Source organism: Macaca thibetana, chromosome 17 (genome assembly GCF_024542745.1).
Source record: "Macaca thibetana thibetana isolate TM-01 chromosome 17, ASM2454274v1, whole genome shotgun sequence".
NCBI classification, from domain to species: domain Eukaryota; kingdom Metazoa; phylum Chordata; class Mammalia; order Primates; family Cercopithecidae; genus Macaca; species Macaca thibetana.
Window position 1 is genome coordinate 59,636,731 of NC_065594.1, and position 8,603 is coordinate 59,645,333.

Consider the following 8,603-nt stretch of genomic DNA (forward strand, 5'->3'; position numbering starts at 1 on the left):
AATCCTCAGAAAACTTACAGGACTACAGACTGCTTGCTCTTGTAATCTGAAAAAAGGACCTGGAGTTACAAAGGGAAGTAACTGTTTCCCAATTTGACCATTAAAAAATTCCTAAACAAAGCATCCTTGTTTAGTGCCATATCACAACACTATTTCCTCGAACGCTTAGGAAGAGATATCTGTAGTTCAGAGTTTAGTGGATTGAGAAAAAGAATATAGAGCTCTGTAGGGAGATTCAGGATAATGTACCAATGAATGTGTGATCTGAAAGTAGGGATTCATCTCCTTAAATACCAAATGATACATTTAACATTGGTGTCATTTACTGCACGTGTGTACAGGCAAGTATTGAGGAAGCTGCAGTAGTTTTCAGCCTTAGTTGGCCACGTGATAAAATGATAAAAGGCGGTAAAATCTGGAAAGAAAATGGTAAGGCAAAGTTTCATTCTGTCTGTCCCTTCGAGGTGGGAAAGTTTAGGATTGAGGTAGGATGATAAGATAAAAGCGGACACAAACCTCTCCCACTCCTATTTACGCTTAGAAAAGTACAGCTTCCTTATAATTCAAAGTGCGCTTAAAACTTTCACGTGGCCCATAATTTAGATAAGAAAAATCAGTTTCTGCCTGAGCTCTTTTCAGTAATCTATCTGCTTCTGAGTTCCATTGGGGGTGGTAGCACTGTTGCTTCCTGCAGACATAGTGTACTTTAGAGAGATCCTGAACTTGTGACCCTGGAGCTCAGGGAGCTGAATAAGAAAAGCAAGAAAACAGTGCTGGACTCAGAAGTAGGGAGATGTCAGATGTCTTTCTTGGACCAGAGGGTCAAGGTCAAGTTCTATAAGGAGAAAAGGACTTGGATGGCAAATGAAGTGAGCCAAGAGAAAAGAAGAGAGGCACAAGTAGAATTATTCCTTGATAATTGGATGTCAGACAGAGCTCAGGTCTCAGATTCTTCAGACGTGGGACAGATGAGCTGTCTGGGACATTACAGTTACCTCCAAGATACAATGCCACTTTCCTGCTAGAATTTTGGTTTTGCCATTACTTGAAATAGGTGGCTGATCAGATGATCCTGTGCCTCAGACAGACATGGTCAGATAGAGGCAAACCTTCCATAGCATGGAATCTGAAACTCTCTCTTCATGTGAAGAATCACACTGCAGAGACTCTTTAGTGGCAGGGGGGAGAAAAAAAAACAAAACTCTGAGTGTCTCATTTATTGGCAATTAGTATCCTTGGAAATATGCTTTATAACAGCAAAATGAAAAATAGAAATTATTTATGTTCTCTTGCTCCCTGTCCTTGACTTGCCATCCTTGAACCATGGAGTCAGTGACTCCCTTAAAATTCCATGCTAAAATTTGTTTGTGTGAACATTTTTCTGGGGATATAGATGGTCCATAGCTATAATCAGTTTCTCAAATGGTCTGTTACCTAAAACAGTTTAAGAGCCAATCTTATTGTTCTATTTGTTTCCATTCTTGACCCACTTTCCTTCTTACTCTATATATTTTCTTTGGAAAATACCCACTTTCATAGCTTCCTGGCTTCAACTACCCTCTGTGTGCTATGACTGATGTCCGTATTAACCTCCAACTCTTTACCTACTTAGCAAACTCTGGATCTGATTGTGTAACTATCTTACAGATACTTCTATTTGCATGTTCCATAGACACTTTCTACACTTTACGTCCTGAATTGAACATTTAATCTCGTAAATGCTCCTCCTCCTGGTTGTGCCATTCTGGTGAGTGGGATCATCACCCAAATAGCTTCCCAGTTTCTTCTTCCCACTCTCCGTTCATATTTAGTGGTCAGCAAAGCCAGTCAATGATATTTCAGAAGTACCTCTCATATATGTTCCCTCCTCCATATCCCCCAGCCATCCCCTTGTTTTGAGCCCTTCTTCTGTCTTGCTTAGACTCTTGCAGGAGCATTCCACCTGTTCTCGCCACTGCAAGACTTGCTCCCACCAGCCCATCCCCACCCTACTGCCAACATGATCCCCTGCTTTAAAACCAGTGCCTGGTTGAGCTCACACCTGTAATCCCAACACTTTGTAAGGCCAAGGCAGGAGGCTTGAGTGAGCACAGGAGTTCAAAACCAGCCCGGGCAACATAGCAAGATTCCCGTCTTTAACGCCCCCCCCCCAACACACACACACACAAAAGCCTGGCATGGTGGTACACATCTGTAGTTTCAGCTCATTGAGAAGCTAAAGTGGGAGGAGGATTGCTTAAGCCTGGGAGGTTGAAGCTGTAGTGAGCCATGATCAAGCCACTGCACTTAACCTGGGCAACAGCATGAGACTCTGTCTCTTTAAAAAAACAAACAAACAAAAAACAACAAAATCTAAAACGTAAAACATATGCTGCTTCCCATTGCTTGGGATGAAGCCTAAATCCTGATACACATAGGACTCCACACAGCGTGACCCCGTGGCCTTGTGGCCCCAGCTTCTCTCTCTGGCTCATCTGTGGCCATGCCTTACCATGCACTGAGTTTCAGCTAATCCACACGTCTCTCAGTTCCCAAATGTGTCATTCCTTTTCATATGTCTGTGCTTTGGAAAGGCCAAAGAACTTCCAGCATATTATCTTGTTACACATTCTCTCCTCTATGTTTGGAATTTTCCCCACCCAGAACCCCTTATCCTGCCTTTTTTCTCTCCTGGACTACTATTTAACCCACAGGGCCTCATTCAGCTGTCACCTCTTTTGCACCACCCACACTCCCATCCCCGGGAGAAGGTAGGATTCCCTCTCTGTATGTTTCTCAAACTCCCCTTCTTCTGTGGATACTTGTTTACTTGTCAGTCTCATGTGGGCTCCTGGAGGCCATGGCATTTTATATATCTGGCGCCTAGCACAGTGCCTGGCATATAGTAGGTTCTCAGTAAATACTGAATAAATGAATAACAAAGTTCGCAAAGAGAGTGGTAACTTTCAGCTTGCCTTGCTAATTTTACAAATGAAGAAGTTGAAACCTAGTGGAACTGGGAGTATTATGTAATGATAGGTTGATTCTGGCATAGAACCAAGGTGTTTTGAGTCGTAGTTGAATGTTCCTTCCACAATGCAGCATAGTATGATTAATTTGATGGTCTTCTAAGGAAGGAATCTCTAGTTTTAGCAACAAAATGTAACTTAGGATGACAAGGAGAAGTATTGGTGAAAAAAAGAGAAAAAAAGCAGTTGATTTTATTTCACAGGAGTTACCATATTGTTTTATTAATCTTTGCATCCAAGGCAAACGAAGTATGAAAGTGCTGGGAAGAGGCTGGGCACCGTGGCTCATGCCTGTAATCCCAGCACTTTGGGAGGTCGAGGCGGGTGGATCACTGGAGGTCAGGAGTTCGAGACCAGCCTGCCCAAAATGGTAGAACCCCGTCTCTACTAAATTAGTCAGGCGTGATGACATATGCCCATAATCTCAGCTACTCGGGAGGCTGAGGCAGGAGAATCTCTTGAACCCGGGAGGTGTAGGTTGCAGTGAGCCGAGATTGCGCCACTGTACTCCTGCCTGGGAGACAGCAAGACTCTGTCTCAAAAAAAAAAATAAATAAATAAAAAAAAAAGGAAGTGATGGAAAGAGAGCAGTAATGCCAATCCCACAGAATGACACTAACAAAGAAATGATAGTATGTTACCTAAACTGATTAGTTAGTACTGGGTAATTTGGAAAGATTTTTCCTTAAGCTCTGAAGTAAGTAATTGAGATGTGGAAACTTCACAGATCTCTGGGGATCAATGCTTGCCTTGAGGGACTGGCAGTGAGAGGAACAGGGAAGCAGTATTTCTTTTGAAAGGTAGCCAAACACATGTTTCATTGTTCTGGGTTCCCTGTTTAAGGCCAAGTGACTTTTGATTGAGAATATTCTGTTCTGGAGGGAACCTGTAGTGTTTGCTTATCTTTTTATGAAAATTTAGATACACAGAACTAAAAAGTCTGGGGAGAAAAACTAAGATTAATATTATGTTCCCCAAAAGAAGATACTAAGAGGGTATACATTGTGGAAAAGATGAAATTTAGAATATTTTTGTTCCCCAAAAGAAGATACTAAGAGGGTACACATTGTGGAAAAGAAAAGATGAAATTTAGAATATTTCTTTTATTTAGAGTGGAAACAACTACAAATGATAGTAATTTGCTAAGGAAATAATCATTCTAAATAACACATCTCTCAACAGAATCTGTCTATCTCACTTTGCTCAATTGAGAGAGATACAGATTACAAGGGAGAAATACACTTTATAACTAAGAGATAGATTTTAGGAATTATACATTAATTTTAAAGCATACAGACTTGGAAGATGATGAATTTTAGCACCCTCAGTTCAGTTGCTTTTAGAGGGAGGCAGGGGCATGGCGAATTCACATCAGGGGACCTGCTGCTGCTCTTGAGGAGGATAGAGAGGAAGGGAGCTAAGAGGAAGCATGCTGGGCATGGAGGTGGCAGGAGCAACCAAACTGAGAGCCCAAAAAGAGTAGAAGTCGGTCTAAGTTGAGAGCTGAAAGCAGAGATGCCAACCCATTTTCAGCAGGAAGGAAGAACAGACTGGAAAGAGTGGCGAGAGCATGTTAAGAGAATTATTATTGGGAACAATTTCAGAATGGATAGATCTGCTGTACTCTTTACTGTATTTATAGCAGAGCTTTGATGAGATGATAGCAGCATCAGAATTGACTTTCACTCAGTCTTGTTTTACAGCAAAAAAAGTCTTGTGCATTTCCTAAAATCATCACTAAGAATAACAAATTCTGGTGCAACTTCCAGCTCCATTACTTCGTGAACAACTGCTCTCAGCAGTCAGGGCAGCTCTACTAACCCACTAATCCTCCTTATATGGAGTCCAATAAGCTCAGCTTGAGTTTGGGGAGTACCACTTTCTTTTAGATTATTCATCCTAGAGCTTCCATTGACTTCATTTAGTGACTGTGTTGCCCAGCAGTCCCATATACTGCTTTTTTTAATGATCTGGAAGTTTCATCTTTTTTTTCTACTCCCCACAATCTAAATTTATTCCCTTTGTTTTCATTTTTTTAAGTACATTTCTCTCTACTTTTTAAGAGACCAGCCTTTATCTGACAAAGTACTCCATCAGTTTGTGATGTCTGACGCATCCCAGAAAATGCATCAGTATTTTAAAAATGACCTGTTGGAAATATACCACTTTAAGGAAGGAGGACCGTAATGGTTCAGGTATCATGGAGGCAGATAGGTGGGTGCTTTGGGACTAGAACCTGAGGAAATGTTAGAGAGACAGGAGGCCTGCCTGAAGCATTTTTAAAATGCAGAATTCCAGTAAGAATTATAAGGAGATAATATGCGTGAAGAGTTTTGGGTACCTTGCATGGAAAGTCCTAGTCAAAAGCTAAATATTAGTATTCCTGTCATTATAGAATCCCAGGGCAGGGAAGCACTGAGGAATTTGCAATTGAATATCCTCCTCCAGGCCCTTTAGCACCTTCTAAAGATTTCATAAATCAGGGAATATGCCACGGTTTGCTGAAGGGATAAGTGTTTGAGAGGTGATGAAGTTTACTTGGAGAATTTAGAGTTCAGTTTTATTTGAACTAAAGCGTGAATAGACCCACAGTACTGAGGATCCTTCTGGGCCTGTTTAAATAGTAGCTCCAATTCCCTTTTTGAACAGTTTGCATGTCAGCCAGTGAGTGCTATAAATGCTGATCTGTACTGCACGAGGGCCTCTCCTGGGACAGGGCACGGTGCAAACTTCTTGCAACCTAATCCTTCAAGCACCAGCTCAAGTCACACGCCTGCCATGAAGTTTTTCTTGACAATTCCAGGGCCCGCCGATTTTTCTCTCCTTTGAACTCATATGCACTTGTCGAGATCGCACTATTAATTTAGCTTTTCGTGTTTGTGTAGCAAGGTGGAGAATTTTACCCAACAGAAATTCTGGGGGCTGCTGCTGCTTGTGTAAAGAATGACTTTTTAAGTGGCTGTCTGGCAAGAAAGGTCACTCGTGGAGAGCAGAGTGGGTGAAGGCAGGCTGTGAACTGGCTCTGAGAGGACAAAGGAGGAAGAACACAGAGAACACTGCATATGGGTGAGGACTCCATGAAAGAGGGGGCAAGGAAGAAAAGGCAGGTGACTTTTCTCAGTGTGGGCTTTTGGGGAGAGGGACAAATGGCTATCTGAAAATAATGAGCAGGAAGATTTTTTTGTTTTTGTTTTTTAGTTTTTTGGCATGGTGCTGCATAAACATTCCATAACCGGGGTCTAGTTTAGTCTTAGGGTGACTCTCACTTTTCATTTGTTCATTTATTCACATATACATCTGTTGCATATTTATTGACTTCTCATTATGAGCCAGGCACTGTTTTGGGTCTGGACATTTAGCAGTCAATAAGACAGATAGATATTCTGGTAGGAGAGACAGACAATAAGTAAAGTGGAAACAGATGAGATAATGTCAAATATTATTAGTGCTCTGATGAAAATAGAACAGGAACATGTGGTGGAGAGTGACTTTGTCTAGCTTTTATGAGGGGCACACATAAAAATAGGAGACTTGTGATTCCAAAGTACACTTGAACTACCCAGGACCATGCCTTACACATCTTGATCTTCTCCATTTTTCCCACAAACTACCTTATGCCTTCCTAGGTATTCAACATTTCAAATATATCAATGAGTTCAAGAATAGAGTTTTGCAATGAGACCACTGATTTTGTAGGATTTCTTAGCCTTTTTCTGGTGCCACGATGATTTTTTTTTAACAGTTTGTTGAGACCCATAGTCTTTATTCAGAATAATATTTTATATATGCATAAAACATAAAACATAGGATTTCTATGGAAACTAATCACATATCATCTACAGTTCTCTGATCCCAGGCTGATAACCACTAAAAGATAATACAAGAATTTTCCATAGGAAATATTTTGATGGGGAAATTAAGCTTTGGGGATTATAGCTCTTTTTATTCTACAACACAGACTAAATTGAGCACACATGACAAAAGCAAACTATGTTTGACATTTAGGGGAAGATGATTGCCAACAAGTCTTTAGGACTTACCCATCAGGTGAAGCTGAATATAAGTTTAACTAGCTGGTAAAACAGAAGAAAGCACAGGTCAGTTCACTGGTTTGGTATTCCCCTAGCTGAGCTCTTGGGCACTGGGTTAGAACATGAGGTAGACACCTGGGAGGGTAATCAACTTACTGGAAATAATTGCAATGACACAGATTGAAAAGGAAGTGAGCTATAAGGCCCAGGCAGGACAGAGCTTGCCTAGAGCTCGTCTACAAAGGACCCACTCAATGTGGCCAAAGCTGAACAAAGGCATCAGGTCAGCACGGGATAAAAACCAGACCCCAAATTAGAGAAGTGAGGATCAGTGCCAGGGTCCAGAGGCCGTGATGAAAGATGCAAGTTAGAAGTCTCTAGGCTCTCCCAGAAGTCCAATTTTACATGAAATTCCTTTTAAAATTATAGATCATTCAGAAGCAAGTCTAGTTTTTCCATGGAGTTGTGCAATTGAATAGGGTTTCCTCTTTAGTTTTTACTTGGGCGATTTAACAATGCATAGGATAGCAACAAAGCCACATGCCTGGAGGCTCCTGATTCTCAGAAAGCAAGTAAGAGCCTGCAGCACAGTGGCTGCCACCATTTACTTAATTCTTTCCATCCTTTTCTAGTCTCATATGGCCCATCTTCCACTGGACACGCTCCACAATGACCTGACACTCAACATATCCGCTGATCTTATCCTCCTCTCCCTTTCCTTTGTTGGTTTATGATAACATTCTTTTCTAAGTTACATTAATTCAAAAACAATGGAGCTTTTAAACTTTTTTCTTCATGACTTGCCATATGCAAACAACCACGCAAGTTCTATGGATCATACATTTGAAACTGATCTCTTCTTTGTTCAAGAGCAGCAGTTCTTGAGCAGAACATTATTACCTCATTTCAAGATTTCTTCCTAAATCTTGTGACAGAGGTTCTACTTTCTTGCATCTTTCATTAAAATCCTTCATTTTCTACCCCTAAACCCCAAAATCTCCCTTTCAAGAAACCAAGGACAAAGCACCTCACATGATGTTTATGATTCTTTATATTAATTTATATTTTTCTAGCTGTAGCTTATATTGCTGTGCCTGATAATTTTTTATCGAATGCCAAACAGTGTGAATTTTGCATTGCTGGCTGCTGGATTTTTTTTGTATTTCCTTAAATCTTTTTGGGCTTTGCTCTGGGATGTAATTAAGTTGGTTAGCATCAGTTTGATCCTTTTGAGGCATGCTTTTAAGCATTCTTAGGCAGGTCCTGAGTAGCCTGTAGTCTATAGTCCATGCCCGATTTAGCACCACTACTAGGGTAGTAACCTTTCGGAGGACACTCCTCAATGCTCCGTGTATTCTGAGGTCTTTCTTCTCTCGCTTGGTGGGAACAGGAACTCTTCCTAGCTCTTTGTGAGCTCCAGGCATGGTTCCTCCTGCTCCTTTCTGGTAGTTCTTTCTCTAGCCTTGATAGTTTCCTACACGCCTTTCAGTACTCAAAGAAGCAAGGCAACACTGCGGATTCCTGAGCCTGCTTGCTTTCTGCGCATGTCTCTCCTCTATGGCGC